A 17,331-nucleotide genomic window follows, 5' to 3' on the forward strand; every position below is an offset into this window, starting at 1 on the left:
TTCGCGACCCCGGGTCAGCGTCTCTCTCAGCAGCTGGGCGGCTCCGGCAGCGGGTCACAGCAAGGCCCGGACCCAGGTGGAGGCGCCGCTCAGAGCAGGGGGCCGCCGGGCAGGTCCGGCGCTACCTCCAGGCCCGCCGCCTTATTGCTGCAGGAGGGCCGGTGCACAGGCCCGAAGCCGGGGCCTGGATTTTGCGACCCCCGGGTCGGCGTCTCTCTCAGCAGCTGGGCGGCTCCGGCAGCGGGTCGCAGCAAGGTCCGGACCCAGGCGGAGGCACCGCTCAGCTTATTCTGCGGCCGCGCCTCCCCCTCACTATCCTCTCCACGGGGGTGCTCCCAGAGGCGTCCGTGTGAAGGCGCACAGCCCCTCAGGGCCGCAGCATGGCCGCCATTATGGAGCGTGGGAGGATCGGCGGCGCAGAAGTGCAGCTTGCGGGCGAGCGGCTCAGCCGAGGCCCGATGTCCGGTCACCTCCGCCGGACGGCCCCTCTCCCGCTATTCTCCCGTGGTGGCAGGGGGATATACGGGCTAATATCGTGGTGGTCAGGCGGGGTCAGGCAGGGAGCTCCGGAGACCCACGTCCGCTCACACCGCCATGTTGGACACGCCCCCCTAAAAGCAGACTTTTAAAACTCCAAAGTCTTTAAAATGCTCAAAACAAAATTCCCAACCTGCTTTACAGAATTAAAAATCACTCGTGAAATGTCAATTTAAAACTTGCACATACCCTTGTGAAGAATTTTCAAAGGAATGAAGCTTTTAAAGGATTTCCGTCTAACTGAACGCTTGCACAACGACTTTCAAATGAGATGTTACCTTACAGCAAAATCACTTGTGTGCGTAGCGTTTTTCTTAAGAAATCAGCTTCAGAATCTAAATACTTCCGTTGCGCGATGACGTCATCGCGATCTGTTCTCACGTGGTTTGAGCTCAAAGAGCTCCGTGTAAAATCAGGTATATGGTCAAAAATCCATAAATCGATGAAAACAACACCTTCAACCTCCGTTCAAAAAGGTGAGTGAAACACACGCGTTTCTCTTAAAAATGAGCACAGTGGAACAAATACATTCTTGGAAGATTAACGTTGCTAGAGAAAGAAACGATCCAAGAAATTAGTGAAAATGCTGAAAGTGGTTGAAATTTTCCCAAATCCTGTCGCCAAATGTAAAGAAGTAGGAGTTATCCAAGAAGGACGAATCACAGGTGTAGATTTATATCCAAATGGGTTTTATTCCAAGTTAGTAACAGCATCACACGGGAGCGCCACCAGTTCTCAGGCAATATAAAAGTTCAATCTAAACTACAACAACTGTATGTTCAAACAGTAAGAGCATCCTCGAGAGATGCACCTTCAAACATAAACATGTTTGAAGGAACGCTCTCTCTCTAGGATGCAGGAAACAGAACGTGCGAGGTTAAGGACACATTACCTCACAAAAGCATAGAAGTGGAAGAAAGACAATACCTTACACACACTTTTGTATATTTAAAAATGTACTGAACGCTTTTTGAAATAAAAACTGTACTTTTGCCAACTATAATGCACAGGTGTCGTGTTGTTTTCTGTGCAGAATGAGCTAACACGTAAAGCAAGTACGCCTGCCAAAAATTAGCAGCATAAGAAAAATAGACAAATATGCAGTGCGGGCTTTATGCGTGTCATTATGTATATATAATTTGTGTATATTTCCACTCTCTAGAAACTGTGTGGCTACTCCATGAAGAAGGCGCTGGACGCCGAAACGCGCGTAGAGACACATTTCTCGCCACAGATTCACTATTGATATATGCATTTATGTCTCCATTTGTTTTTTAAGAATCTTGTATGATTTTTTAACTTGTATGATTATGTTTTAATAATGATTTATTAACTGTGTAAGTATTAAATAAAAACATTTAAGTTTTATAGTTTGTCTCAGCCAATTGTTCATTCAATTCACTACCAATGTGTTTGAGAATTTAGTTGCTTAGGTTGTTATCTCTCGAATGTATTTTCCCTGACCTAGGAACTACAAATTTAATGCAATCAGGGGGTCCTTGTTAAATACACATCTCTTTATGCGAGAAACGCCCGCTTGGAGCTGTTCAGTGTGAGCTCTCTCAAGGGACTGAGCGCCGAGACATGTGGAGGCAAATGTCCATGAAGCTGCCGCAGAGCCACGACACACAGAAATCACGCGAGGCAACAGCAGCGGCGAAAGACCAACCCATGGCTCTGTTAGACAGGTGGAGCCCCCAATCCCCTCTCTCCGGCCGAATATCCCGCCCCTCCCTTTCGTCTCCCTCCACCCCCCCCCCAAAAAAGAGAAACCATAACAAGAATAAATGAACAGTCTCTCCGAAGGACGACTTTTCAAGCATGACCACTTCCCCCAAATAATTCTTTTAACGCAGCACAAGACACTATACATTTGGTAGTGTGACATTACGTGCATTCGCGCCAAAGAGGAGGGAAACTGGACGGTATTTCCAGAACAGTGTGACAAAACAAGGGAGCTGAACTTCACACGTTCATCGAAATCAATAAATCAGACAAACAAGGCGCGGTTCAAAGGCACGGTGGCCAGTTCACCACGTTTCAGCACTCAGCCAATAGCAACTTGACTCCATCGCTCCTCATCGCAGAAACAATTTCATGGCCTCGTTTTCATTAGTCTGTCTCGCTGAAAATGGCTGGCTATTTATGTATACATTAAATAAATTAGACGTTTCATTGAGCAGCGCGATTCTTATAAAAGACATTAACACAATACTTGGGTTTTTCCAGGAGGAGTAAATAAATTAATCAATAGGTTGGACGCGGAGCTATTGTGCCTCCTCTAAGTGTTTCATTGGGTTTATTTTTATTTTATTTTATTTTTTTAAATTATGTACAAACCCTATATTTTTCTTTTGATTACATATAAATACAAATTTGCTATTTTTCTAAAAAGTGGTTATAATAGTAAATAAATACAAAATAGGAATCTGACTATTATACTTCATGTGGAGGGGCAAAAACTCATATAAAATGTACAAATAAAAAATACATTTAAACATCTTTTTAAGGAATAATTCTCTGGATTAAAATACATTTTCCCCAACTTTGTAGACATAAATATATTTTCAAAATAGCTGTTTTCTTTGTCATTTTATTATATAAATAAAAAGTCTTCATTGGGAAAATATTAAAGTGTCAGCTTTTGTGATTTTTTTTCCTCTGTTCATCTGCTAGGTCCGCTTGTTGCTCCAATGGCAGCCACAGCCAGCCCTCCGCCAGATTTCCTGGCAGTTTGTATGCACTGGTGGCACCCATAGCCCTCTGTTACCTGGCAGCTCTTGGTCTTCATTGGCACACATAGCCCTCCACCACCACTTCCTGGGCACATGTGGTACCCTCCGCCACCAGTTTCTGGCGGTATGTATGCCCTGGCGGTACCCACAGCCCTGCACCATTACCTCGTAGCTCTTGGTCTTTAGTGGCACCCACAGCCCTCCACCACCATGGCTACGGACGGGGAAAGTTTGGAGTAAGCCCAGGGATGAGGGCAGCAGACACTCTTCGTCCAGGCTGCATCGAAGCATACTGACACTGACGCATACTGACACTGACCGGGCCCCTCAGCTGGGACTCTTGGAAGCGCACCTGTGGGATCTAGACCCCCTCCACTCCCACCCACCCAAGGAAACTGCTCCTGAGGCGTGCGTTTTGATGTCTCTAGTGAGCTTGCTGGGAACGCACACCTTTGAAGACTGTACTAGCGCCGGGTCCCTGAGGGCGCCCATTAGACGGCCAGAGGTGCCGCAGCCTGAACACTCCGGGCGCTGAGGGTGTGTGTGATGTTTCCCTACGAGGAAATGGCTCCGCTGGATCCTCCCAAGTGCACTTCATAGCCCATCGGCAGCTTCCTTTAGGTTGATAATGGTGGCCGGGATGCGCTCGCTGCTGGTGCTTCTCCTCTACCAGGTGTTGTTGGGAGGCTCGGTGGGGCTCGTCCCCGAGCTGGGCCGGCGGTGGTTCGCCGAGTCGAGCCGGGGCCCGGCCAGCGCGTGCCCGCAGCAGCAAGCTCACTCGGAGGACCTACTGCGCGAGTTCGAGCTACGCCTGCTGCACATGTTCGGCCTGAAGCGGCGGCCGAACCCCCAGCGCGGGCGCCCCCATCCCGCCCTACATGCGGGACCTCTACCGGGGCCAGGGCCTGGACCTGCGGCAGGAGCGCTCCGCCAGCCGCGCCAACACCGTCCGCAGCTTCCACCACGAAGTTTTGGAAGGCCTGCCAGAGGCGAGTGGGAAGCTAATGCAGCGTTTCTTCTTTAACTTGACTTCCATCCCTAATGAGGAGTTTATCATCTCGGCTGAACTTCGAATCTTCCGCGAACTGGTCGAGGACAGCTCTGAAAGGAACAGCAGTAATCTGCACCGTATTAATATTTATGAGATTCTCAAGCCCCACGGCCACCTGGACCTGGTCACCAGGCTGGCTGCTGGACACACGGCTGGTGCAGCACAACGCCAGCAGCTGGGAGAGCGTTGACGTCACCCCGGCCGTGCTGCGGTGGATGGTGCACGGGCAGCCCAACCATGGCTTCGTGGTGGAGGTGGGGCACCTAGACAGTGACACGGGCCGTCCCAAAGACATGTCCGCGTGAGGCGCTCTGCGCACCAGGACGAGCACAGCTGGGCCCAGGTCCGGCCTCTACTAGTAACTTTTGGCCACGATGGAAAGGGCCTCCCTCTGCACAAGAGGGAGAAGCGACAGGTCCGCCAACGTCAGCGGAAACGCCTCAAATCGAACTGCAGGAGGCACCCCCTTTATGTGGACTTCAGCGATGTGGGCTGGAATGACTGGATCGTGGCGCCACCTGGCTACCACGCCTTCTACTGCCACGGGGACTGCCCCTTCCCCCTTGCTGACCACCTGAACTCCACCAACCACGCCATTGTGCAGACTTTGGTTAATTCTGTGAATGCCAACATCCCCAAGGCGTGTTGTGTGCCCACTGAGCTCAGCGCCATCTCAATGCTCTACCTGGACGAGAATGAAAAGGTGGTGCTCAAGAACTACCAGGACATTGGGTTTATTTGTTTGAATAAAAACTGCACTGGGACAGTCGGGCTAATCTGCGAGAAATAAAACAAGTCAGGTCCCGGGCCGGCAGCTAATCACGGCGCGGCCGGGGAATGACGTCACGGGGGTGTCCCGGGCCGGCAGCCAATCACAGCGCAGCCCGGGGAATGACGTCACCGGGGTGTCCCGGGCTGGCAGCCAATCACAGCGCGGCCCGGGACACACGGCAACAAGGGGCGGGACTTAAAAAAAGAGTCAGAAACGCCCACGATTCGTGTTCTGACCGGGAAAGAGTGATGGACAACCGTGTCTTCCATTGGCTAGCCTCCATTTATGGAGCTAGCCAATGGAAGAAGGGGCGGTTTCAAGTCCCCACTATTGAGATTACATTAGATTTCGCCTTGGGCGGAGCAACTGCTACGCAGTTGCAACGCCAGGGCGAAACCTAAAAACAAGTGTAGTGAAAGCATGAATGCAAACAGGAGTTTGGCAATGCTGCTTTCTCCATGTGGCAGCCTTTCTCTGGCACTGCAAGTCTGTATGTGTGACAGGCGTCACTTGCAGGGTGAGTGTTGAGTTAAAAAAAAACTTGGCCAGTTCCTCTGTAGTCTCTAAGTTGCCCTTCTCTTTTGCTTTAGTTTTCCCCCGGGGCACAATCAGGTTTTTGTGAATTCACATATTCTTACCTAGAACTATATAAAGAAGTGTCCACGAACCAGAAGTAAAAAAAAACAAACAGGCCTCAAAGTCTGCGTATGAGCAGATTAATTTAATAAGCTCTGCTTTGAGACAGCATTACAATTAACTACTGGAATAAAGATTAAACAGAGGTTTTTGCAGATTAGTGATCCTAGGCAGTGGTTTCATTTTAATTTAAAAATGGATCTCCCTCATGGTCGATATGGAACAAGCGCAGTGTTTTAAACATTGATTATGTGTGAAGTTTATAGAATTTAATAAAGCACTGTGACATTGTACAGGACAAACTGAGCCTATGTTCGGTATAACATGACAGATATAAACTTGTTCATGTAATTAAAACAGGAATCTCAGTAGGTGTTGTATGTAGTGGCAACCTCTGACCCACATACTCGAAGACATGGGTCGGTTGTGAAATTACTTTGACATTGGGCCTGCTACTTTATGAAGTCCGGTATTGCTGCACCTGTTTGCGACCTTTATTTAGACAAACTATATGTTTTTGGTTTATGGGAAACCTGTACAACATTTTTGTATGCACAAAACACTTGACTGCTCTTTTACTGTACTGTGGAAAATGTAGATTGTATTCACATTCAGCACTGCAAGCACAACCATTTATAAGCTTAAAACAAGTCCTTGTTTCCTCACACAACCCTACGACTATGATAATGAAGATAAAGAAGGTGATTTTAAGTCCATTAAAAACTGTATAAATGGTTAAAAAAAATAGCTCCTTAGCGTTTAGCTGTAGGTTGTATGAATAATACAGAAATCACTAAAGACAAGCATTCTAAGACACTAAGTCACTTCGATGCATTTAGACTCATTTAAAGTTGTGGGCTAAGGACTATGCATTTCCATGATACATCTCCCCATTGAAACACACAGACTGGACTGACCATCCATCAACTATGATGACCAGCTCCTTCAAGTACTTTTTAATAGCCATTCTTCCTGGGAGCCTGCTCTTCTTGTCAACCACGCCTGTTTCTCCACCGATAGAGAGACTGTACTACATTATATCAACTACACATTTCCGAAAGCAGCAGACTCCGGGAATCCCACTCTCCACTTAAGCACCACTCTGTGAAAGGCAACTCCTCCACATCATGAGAAACATAAGAAAGAGTCAATGCGAATGAGATATTTTATGTCAAGAGAATATGGGGTGACAAACATAGATGTAGGAAGATCTGAAGACTCATGTCCCAACGTTCCACCCAGAGGCGTTCAACCACAGAAGTCAAGGCTGATCACCACAAGACCAACGTCTGTGAGGCATCTAGTGGAAGAAGGGCACTCTTTAAGGCAATCAACCACTGTGTAAACCATCAGATATTCAACTGGGCGACTTAAAAGACAAATACACAACAATCAGTAACTTCATCAAAGTCAAGATTGGCAAAGTCTGAAACCACATGAACAAAAGAATTTCATTACACTACTAAGTAAATACTTCCCATAGCATACACAAGCAGACCACCTTCAACCATGTCTCCACTGCAGGATGTGTGAATTTCAGCTCATACAAATGTTTAATTTCCCGGATGACTATAAGATTGTCAAGACATTTATGGTGCGCACTTTCTTATGGATGCCGTTAGGCAGATCTTACTAGAAATCTACATCCTAATGATTTACTAATGTCTATGCTAGAAAATGTCCTATTCTGAGTGAAGAACTATAATGTGGGACACTGGAATTATGCAGCAAGGGAGGGTCAAATTATGCAGCAGGGTTGACTAAATTATGCAGCAAGAAAAGGCAAATTATGTGATGTAATGCAGCACATCTTGTGACATTACTACATTATTATAGTGTCATTTTTAGGCTCCGTCTGCACAGCGCTTGCGAAATCTATTGTATTAAATATATCTTAAAAGGGACTTACAACCCCATCTTTTCTTGCTATTGGACCTTGTGCTTGTCACTTTACTTTTCCTCGTTTCTATTGGTTGTAGGCTTCTATCAGGTTTTGAATAATCATAAAAATTTTACTAAACCTGCAGGCCTGGTGACTTAAAAAATCTACTCGACCGATTTGTAATGTTCTTATGGCCCATAAACTGGTTTCAAATGATGTGATCGTGGGCAAATAATTTAATTAATTGAGCCACCATTTTCTTTATTATCACATGAGAGCACCTTTAAATGTGCAGGTTCATCATGTCTTCTGTACAAAAAAACTCTTGTTTGAGTTATTAGACTAAACTTTCTTTTAATATATAATACAAATCTATACACATATAGGATACACATGACCCCTGACTTGCCTCTTAGTTCATTAACATCATTTTAATCAGGGCAGGTTGCAGGAATGTTTCTCAAATCCTGTTTAAAAATGATCACTTAATACATACATAACTAAAGCATGAAGTGGTAGCACACTGTCGTTTGTAATCAGTAGATTTTTAATTAAAATGGCTGCACACTTTCTCACAGACATGCAGCTTTAATGATAAAACTATATTGTTTGGAAATAGATTTTCTGCAAATACGTGTCATTTGGACATCACCAAGTAAAGTGTTCTGTTTTGTTTTACTCCTATTTAACTCTTTGTTTACATCAAACTTCTTAATTACAAAAATGTGCTTTTGTAATTCCTGATATATTTTGAAATATTTGTATTATTAATTTACAGGCTATTTATTTAAATGTTATGAGTTAGACAAAAATAACTGATATCTTCAGACAGCATACATGACAAAAACCTTTAACTCCTTGAAAAGACAGCAAATGTGTCAAATTAAAACAAGATTTAATGGCACCTTTATTGCTCATTCACTTTCTGAATGAATAAAACACCTGTTCTTTTCCAGCCTAAGTTTTCCTGCCAAATCGGACTAATTGGTGCTAAAAATAGCTTGACCTGATAAAATTCTACTCGCAATTGCGAGTGGGCGAGTAGATTTTTCGAGTCCTGTCTATTTCCTGTTCTCCTTGTGTATTTCTGTTATCAATTCTCTATCTGCAAAGTACTGTGTTAATGCGCTTTGGTGAACTTCTTTTATGCATCTCAAGCAGCGATTGGAACACTGAGAATCAAAAACAAGAACAACACCCTTGCTTTAAAATTACAGTGCTGCCAGAGTGCCGTAGGCTCAGTGCGCTATTATCTCAGTGGAGGTCCTCTACGTGTCTTTTGTTCCTTCTCTGTGCTCCGGACGAAGCAGCACTACCTAGTGCTCCAGTGGCACAAGCAGGCATCCACTTCCTCATCTTCCCGTTTTGCCCTTAGGCAGCACATGTGCAGTGTTTTCAGTATAAAAAGCGAGTGTAGTCAAAGCATGAAGGAAACAGGCACTACCTATTGCCCCTGGGCACAAGCAGGCATCCACTTCCTCATCTTTCCGTGTTGCCCTTAAGTAGCAGACGAGCAGTGCTTACACTTTTAAAAAGCGAGTGTAGCGAAAGCATGCATGCAAATAGGAGTTCGGAAATGTTGCTTTCACCACGTGGCTTGCCTTTCTCTGGCACTTCAAGTCTGTATGAGTGGAGTGACGGGTGTCACGTGCAGGGTAAGAGTTGCTTTTATTTGTTGTTGTTTAAAACCTGGCCCGTTCATCCAAGTGCAAGTGACAACAATGCAGATAAACCAAAAGGAATGCAGCACACAATGGCAGGCCGCAAACATCGCGGTGTTATTTGGACTGTTTTACAGGCTAGAGGGGGAGGGTTTGGGAGGGAGAGCTTCTGTCACCAATTACTTTTTCGTTCCAATACCAACACTGACTGTAAATCTCTCCATACCACCTTTTGGCTCTCTAACTACTTCAAACTGCTTAATACATGCTCAGAGTTCTAGCTTACGCCCAGTTTACAGGTTTTTACCCTTCTGTGCTCAGTTTGCACGTTAATATATAAAAAAAATTAGCTTACCATAAACGGATCTTCCAGAAAGTACATTGGAGCGCATAATGTAGCTTTAGCGCATATTTAGCATTGCCAGGGTGTCAACCACCCCTCCTATAAACTTGATATATGGATAGTACTGCTGTGGATGTATTAAAAAGCTTCACATGTTTTTTTTGATAATCAAGTTTATTGGTTTTAAGGAACAGATCACAAAATACTTTGGCAGCGAAATCAAGCACATAATACGGATAAGGTACAGTTGTAAGAGACACGACAGAGACTTGTACATCATTCTTTAGGGTAAAAAACTTGCATATGGTTATTTCAGTACAGGAAACACCCACACCCCTTAGGGCAATAGATTGAACCATTTACCCCAAATTTTGCCAAAAAGCTTGGGGCAGCCCTGGGCCTCAAAAAGGGGTTCCTACTGTGTTCCACACCTATCCACCCGTCTCCATTTCCGTATAGTAGGGAACTTGGTCTGAGACCTGAGTGCCGCTATATCTCCCTTCGCCACCGCCATCACTATTCCAAGGAAGCGCTTATTGGCCTGAGATCCATCGAGGCCATCAAACACACCCAGGACCAGACGTATTGGATTATGGGGAACCTTCCACCCCAGGGTCAGTGTGAGTTCCAGTTCCACTCCCACCCAGAATGGTGCAAGGACAGGGCATTGCCAAATCATGTGATAGAAGTCAGGAGGGGCGTGATTGCATCGCGGGCAGGTCAGGAAGGGCCGCAGACGGACGCTGTATAGGCGCGCAGGAGTGAGGTATGCCATGTGTAGGTAGTAGAGTTGGACAAGACGCAACTTGGAAGAAGTCGCCAAGGTCTTGGGGGCCATGAAAGCATCTCTCCAGTCCGCATCTTCTAGGGGGCCCAACCAACTCTCCCAGCGGGCACGTAACAAATCTAGAGATGCAGGGCCATTGTTCACAAGGGAGCAATAGATCCGCGACCCCCCCTTACCCAGGTTCCCCATCATCATTTGGGCCTCGAGGGGACTAAATTCAGGGAAGGAGGTAGGAGACGAAATATGCACTCGAAGGGCATGCCTTAGCTGTGGGTATTTATAAAATTGGGAGGAATGGAGGGAATAGTGCTGCTGTAACTCCGCAAAGGTTCTGATGCGGTCCCCAACCCAGAATGTCCCCAAGAAGTGAGATCCCAATGTGGTCCCATCAACGGAAGGTCCGGAGTGACAAGGCCTCCCGCAACCAAACATCACACCACAAGGACGTCTGTCTGGTAAGTTTTCCGTCCCATTTCGTGTGGCGCAGGGCTGTGCGCCAAGCCAAGAGAACCGTCCGGGTGATGGGGGGGAGGGCCTGCGGTCTGGGGGCCCCATACAAGTAGGCCTGGAGCTGTGGGAAGTCCAAAGATCGGAGTTCCACCTGGTACCCCGGGTCGGACCAGCCGCCTTCGAACCAGTCATGAATTACGATGAGTCTCATGACCAGATAGTAACGGTGAAGGTTGGTTACCCCATGCGCCTGTTGTAAGGGGGTATGCAGCAGTGTGCCAGGGACATTCGCGGTCCTCCGCCCCCCCATAAAAACCGGGTGAGGGTACTGTCAATCTCATGAAACCAGCTCCTGAAGAGGTGAAAGGGAATATATATTGTAGGATATATAAAAAACGGGGGAGAACCATCATTTTAAAAAGAGCACTTCTGCCAAGGGGGTTAAGAGGAAGGGATTGCCATCTCCTGAGGTCCGCCTTGGCCTTGGAAACCAGGGGCGTAATATTCAGAGCCAATTCGAGCTCCGGAAGCAGGGCGACCCAAACCCCCAGATACTTGAATGACTACCTACGCAGGGGAATGGCCATCTGCCATTCGAAACAAGCATGGGACGGGTGCAGGGGAACCAGGGTGGACTTCGCCGGGTTGAAGCCAGAGGCCCGAAACCTGTTCAAAGGCAGAGAGGGCGTCCGAGCACTGTAGGCCGGAGGTCTCGGGGTCCGCCAGGAAGAAGAGAACGTCGTCAGCGTAGAGGGCGATCTTGTCCACCTGAAAAGGGTCCCAGGCCCAGCCTCGGATTTGGGGGTCCTGACGGATGAGAGAGGCCAGGAGCTCCATCGCTAACACGAATGAGAGTGGCGAGAACGGGCAACCCTGGCGAGTGCCCCTCTGAATGGGGAACGTCTCCGAGAGCACACCATTAATTAAGACACTCGCCTTAGGACTGGAGTATAAGACACAGATGAGGCGCCGAAACGGAAGGCCGAAACCCAACACCGCTATCACGTCCTCCAGATAGCTCCAATTCACCGTATCAAATGTCTTTTCAAAATCAATGAAAAGCAAGGCCAGGTACGGCATGGGTGAGATGGTGGCAGTGTGCAAGAGCGAGGTGGAGGCGTGTATGCAATGCCGGGTACCCCGGACGGGCATGAAACCCTATTGGTCTGGATGGACCAAATCATGCAAATAGGGGCGGAGGCATTGAGCCACGGCAGTGGCAAAGATTTTCCCCTCCGTGTTGATGAGGGAAATGGGGCGGTAATCCCTGCAGGCAAGTGAAGGTGGTTGTGTCTTTGGGAGGACCACAATAGTGGCCACATCTGTCCCTGGGTGAAAAGACCCCGTGTCCACCACATGTTTAAACAATTCCAATAAATGTGGGACCAACATGTACTACACGCGTAGTATTCTTGACGATAGCCATCTTGACCTAGTGTCTTACCGGAGTGCAGGTGCAAGATGACCCGTGTATCTCTTCCGGGGTGAGGGGGAGATCCAAAGTCTCTGAGACCGTCTGGGAAAGGCGGGGAAGCTGGGTCCCTGTTTTGGACAGCAAAGCAGCCAGGGGTAAAGGGCAGCATAATAGCCCGCAAGGGCTTGGACGATAGCCCGGGAGGTGAAGTGATGGACACCGGTCACATCACAGTACTCGGGAATGATGAGGTTGGCTTTGGGGTATGAAACTAGGTTATGAAGTAATTTGCAATTTTTATCACCCCAGCCGTATACGAGCGCCACAGAGGAGCTCCATAGCATTTTAGCGGATTCCAGCGAGATCTGACAGGTCTCTTCACAGGGCAATGCAAGTTGCCGGGCAGAGTCAGCTCTATCAGTATAAGCCTGGGCTGTCTCCAACTGTGCAGCTCGGGCCTTCAGCTGTACAAGGCGGGCTGCCTGTGCCGTGCGCTTCGCGTGGACCAAACCTCTAGCCGCCCCTCGTATAGTGGCCTTGCCGGCCTCCCACAGTTTACCTGGCGAGGAGACCGATCCCGTATTAATCAAAAAATATTGCCTCAGTTCGTGTCCGAGGGATTCAACAAATTCCGCATCCTGTAGAAACGCCATCAGGGGAGTTCGCGAGACGGAGGGAAACTGAGTGGTCCGAGATGGGGTAGGATAGTAGCCCCGGACATCAACTGACAGTCGGGGGCTGGCAACAGGAGCAGGTCGATACGAGAGTGAGTATGGTGGGCCACGGAAGTGTGAGTATACTGTTCCTGACGGGGATTCCACACCCTCCAAGCATCGCAGAGACCCAGGGCGGGGGACCAGCCAGAAAGGCACTTAGCAGAGACAAGACGGGTCGCCGAGGGAGAACCTGTCGTGTCGTGGGAAGGTTGCATAACGGCATTGAAGTCGCCGCCAAGGGCCGTCAGACCCTGAGGAAAGGTGGAGACTACGAGTGTGAGATGTCGAAGGGCAGAGGGCGTTGTGGCGGGGGGATGTATACTCACAAGAGATTAAAAGGATTTCCTTCGATCTTGCCAGTCAGGGCCACGTAGCGGCCTTGTGTGTCTGTCTCAGTCTGTGCCAAAGTAAAGGGGAGTCCTTTACGAAGCAGTATGGCCACCCCCGGGAACCTTGTATGAACCAGAGAGCCAGACCCTGTCAAACACATTGCGGGCGAGGAAGGTGCAGTGATTGCCCAGAAGGTGTATTTCCTGTAGAAAAAGGATATCAGGCACATGGCGCTGAGTGCTGCGAAGAACAGCAGATCGTTTTATGCGGTCTAGTAGGCCATTGTTGTTCCACGACAGAATGTGGAGGGGTCTAATTAAGGTGGACGTCATCCGGGCAGGTGGTGTGTGTAAAGAACAATGCAAGCGGACCCGGGTCCCAGGGGAAGTAACACCCCACAGCCGAGGCCTGGGGGTGAAATTTGTGCGGTCTGTTAAGTCTCATGTTGACGTCGGTGGCATGTGTACATAGAAGGTTACCAAGGAAAACAAAAACCAGCGGCCCGTAGGTGGCCAAAAATAATAAACAATTGGGAGACAACGGTCTACCCACCCTCCCACGCCCCCAACACCCCCCACCCTACACTTCCGAAAATGAAGCATCTATCGCCCTGAAAAGGAAACACCCTAAAACAACAACACACAAATGAATCTGAGTGCTAAGCTAAAACGGTTAGCAGAACATGAACGGGGCAGAGATGGACCCTTCCATGTAGTCGGATAGAAGATTCGTTAACTGCTGCAAGCACATTTGAAACAGTTAAACCACAGAGGAATACAAGTAAGTCTGGGAGCTAATGGAAGAAACAATTAGCAGAGCTTGGTCGCAGTGGAGATGGTCCGCTCCCAATGTATGGATATGGTAGCGACATCAGCTGCAGGAACAATTTGGGAAACAGAGTACGGACCCCATGCCTTTGGACCCTGAGTTCAAACTCCCTCATCGTCCCCGGTTCCACGAAGTGCGGGGCTCCTCGACAAGTCAGAGTCAGATATGGCAGGGCGCAGTGTCTTGAAGGGATCTGGGATGCGGCTCAAGTCAATCAGGGAGCCAGTCGGGCTGGAAGTTGCAGACCTCTGAGATAAAGCATGGGGAGGGGGCTGCTGGTACACTGCACCCGGCAATCGGGAAGCCTCATCGCGACGGTCACCTTTCTTGCAGGACCTAGTACGGCGTCTCTGGGGTTTAGGCAGGGTTGGATGAGGCTGCGTAGGGTCTCGTCGGGCAGGGGAGGAGACCGGTCGGTTCTGGAGGAGGCGTTCCTCCAGAACCAGGTCCAGGCCACCTGGGGACTATCAAAAAAGAGTGCCTTGTCGTGAAAAACAACTCTGAGCCGGGGCGGAAAAAGGAGACCATAGCGAAGACCCAGGTTACGGAGCTTCTGCATAATATCATCGCAAGTTCGACGTTGGGCCTGCACCTCCCTGGTGTAGTCTGAGAAGACCATGATCTTGTTGTTTTGGAACACCAGTGGACCTTGCGCTCTAGCCGCCCTGAGGATGACGTTCCTGTCCCGGTAGTTGAAGACCCTCAGGATAATGGGCCAGGCGGGGGCCCTGGGCAGGGGTCGGGGGGCCAGCGAGCGATGGGCACGCTCGACTGCGAACCAAGGGGAGAGGGACTCTTTGGGCATCCAGGACCGCACCCAAGTCTCCACAAACTTGTCCGCACAGCCTTGTTCAACCCCTTTGGGAAATCCTATGAGGCGTAGGTTGTTTACCCTCGACCTTTTTTCGGTGCCCTCAGCCGATGGTGGAGTTCCGAAGTCTGGGTCTGGAGACGAGCTACTTGGGTCTTGAGTTGGCTTATATCATCTTTGGCCATGGAGAGACGCGATTCCGCTTCTGTAAGACGTGGCGTGGCATTGCGCAGGTCTTGGCGAATAAGGGCCATATCTACCCTCACATCGCCAATCGTATTTTCAACTGAGGCTAGCATGGCGCCTATCGCCTGAAGGATAGTGGAGAGATCCCCCGTCCAGCGGGGGCAGGAGTATTGGACGCCCCTCCTCTAGGATCCTGGTCATTCATGGTCTATTGATCCATTTTGGTTTGGGTTTGAGGGTTAGGGGTCTGAAGGGTACGGTTCCTGTCCATCGCCACCAAGGATGAAGGCCGGCCACTGCACGGGCAAGGGGGAGATCAGCAATCCCAGAGGGGAGGGCCCGACACCAGGACCGTCGATACTCGGGCCCTGGTGCTCAGGTCAGCCTCTTCAGAACCCTGTGAACCTCTGGGGTAAACCAATACTCATCCAAGGCCCCCTGCCCCTGATCCGATGCCACGAGCAGTGGCGGGTGGTACCCCCTCCTGGCCCCAGAAGGAGTGTCAGTGAGCCAGATATGAAGGGCCCCATGAAGATGGACCATTTATCTGCAACACGGTGGGTGATAGGCAGGCCCGCACCCCCTCCGTCCCGGACTGGCGTTCCAGTCAAGGAAGGGTGACACCCCCGCACCTACCCAGGGGGGAACGTCGATGAGCCATCGACAAGGGCTAGGGAGGCAAACCCCTCAGTCTGCACCCGGGTGGGCGAGAGTCAGTCCGATGCAAGTGTCCGGCTCCAGGCGTTGGTGGGGCCCGTAAGGAGCAGGAGACTCCACTGGGGAGTAGCAGCAGCTGTGGGGGGCCAACAGCGTATTCCCACTGCCCGATAATGGCGACCGAAGGCGAGCCCGCAGCAGCAAGATGTCCTCAACCAGTAGTTGGGGCCCCGGGGAGAAGAGGAAGGGTTCAGCTTCACAAGGGTATGCCACTGACAGGGGGCCGAAGCCAGGTAAGGATGGTCAAGCGGGCCCTCACACCGGCCAGCACTCCCTCAAGAGCACCACCAGAGAGTGGGCTGAACAAAGGTCTCTTTCGCCGCTACCCGACAATGGTAGCCGGGGCCAGCACATCTCAAGCGGGCGTCTATGGGGAGGGCCCCTCAGGCCAGGACCCCCCACCAATCGCAAGTAGGCGCAGAGGCGCTGAGTGAAGCAATGAGGGGAGCCCCCAGCTGTTTCCTCGCCCCCCACACCAACACCCAGCCGGTCCAGCTGTCAACTCCCCACTCACCGGAGGTCCATCAGCGGAGGCTGAATTAGGATCCGCCACTTCACTGAGGGTCGGCTGAGCGAGGGGGAGCCAAAGTGTGTGGAGGACTCCGTCTCATGAATGATTCGGCCAGGGTAGGGGAGGTCTGGCAGATCCAACTCACCCCACGGGCCGGTAGTCACAGGGAGGCACCCCCAGAGGAGAAGCGTGGTGCGAGGAGGCGGGGGTGAAGACAGCGAGGGAGGAAGGGGGCAGGAGTGCCGATGTCATCTTGCCACCTGCCATGCGACATGGTGGCCGATCCTACGACCCCGGACCCCACTCACCGGCAGTCTGATGCGGAGGCCACAAACGAGTCCCAGATGCCTCCAAAGGCCGGCCGCCCTTGCGGCATGGAGGAGGCTGTCACACTCATGCTGATCTGATGTGGCAGAGAGGTTCGGACTCAGGCCGGCCCAGGCGTCCACACCGGGGGAAGGCTGCAACAAAGAGCTGCCAAGAAGAGGGATCTACAGCTCCCCGGATAGCCTCAGGAGAACCTAAAAGCAGCACCTCCTCACCAAGGCCAAAGGGTGGCAGCGCTGGAGGCCGTGGATGATAGGCCCGGGAAGGCTCCCCTCCCACAGGCCCACCAGAAGGAGCAACCAGTGTCAGGCCAAAGAGGGTACACTGAAGGAGGCCGGAAGAGAGCACTGCTCCCGCGCTGCTGTCCGACAGTGGCAGCTGAGGCCGGGCGATCCTCACCGGGCAGCAGGTGCGTTCAGGAGGGGCTCAGATCGAGGCCCCCAAAGGCAGCAGGCCAGACCAGGGGACCAAATGGAGACATCTGCCCGACCGGGTTGCGGCTGCCCCGGGTTCCGTCAGCCCCAAAGTTTGGTCCCTCTCCGCTGTCGCCCCCAACGGCGTCCAGCACCGCTGCGTCCAATAGGAATTTCTGCACAGAGGAGTGTCCACAGTGCAGACCCTGGTCGCGAGGCGAGCC

At 50.3% G+C, this 17,331-nt stretch overlaps 1 protein-coding gene and 1 pseudogene across 2 annotated transcripts in view; both read left to right on the top strand.

The window, feature by feature from the left end:
- MEI1 (meiotic double-stranded break formation protein 1) overlaps positions 1 to 17,331 on the top strand; it is a 3,250,839-nt gene that overhangs the window by 12,907 nt on the left and 3,220,601 nt on the right. The window lies entirely within an intron of this gene.
- LOC144800477 (bone morphogenetic protein 2 pseudogene) lies at positions 3,608 to 5,113 on the top strand (annotated as a pseudogene).

This window comes from Lissotriton helveticus, chromosome 1_1 (genome assembly GCF_964261635.1).
Source record: "Lissotriton helveticus chromosome 1_1, aLisHel1.1, whole genome shotgun sequence".
Taxonomy (NCBI): domain Eukaryota; kingdom Metazoa; phylum Chordata; class Amphibia; order Caudata; family Salamandridae; genus Lissotriton; species Lissotriton helveticus.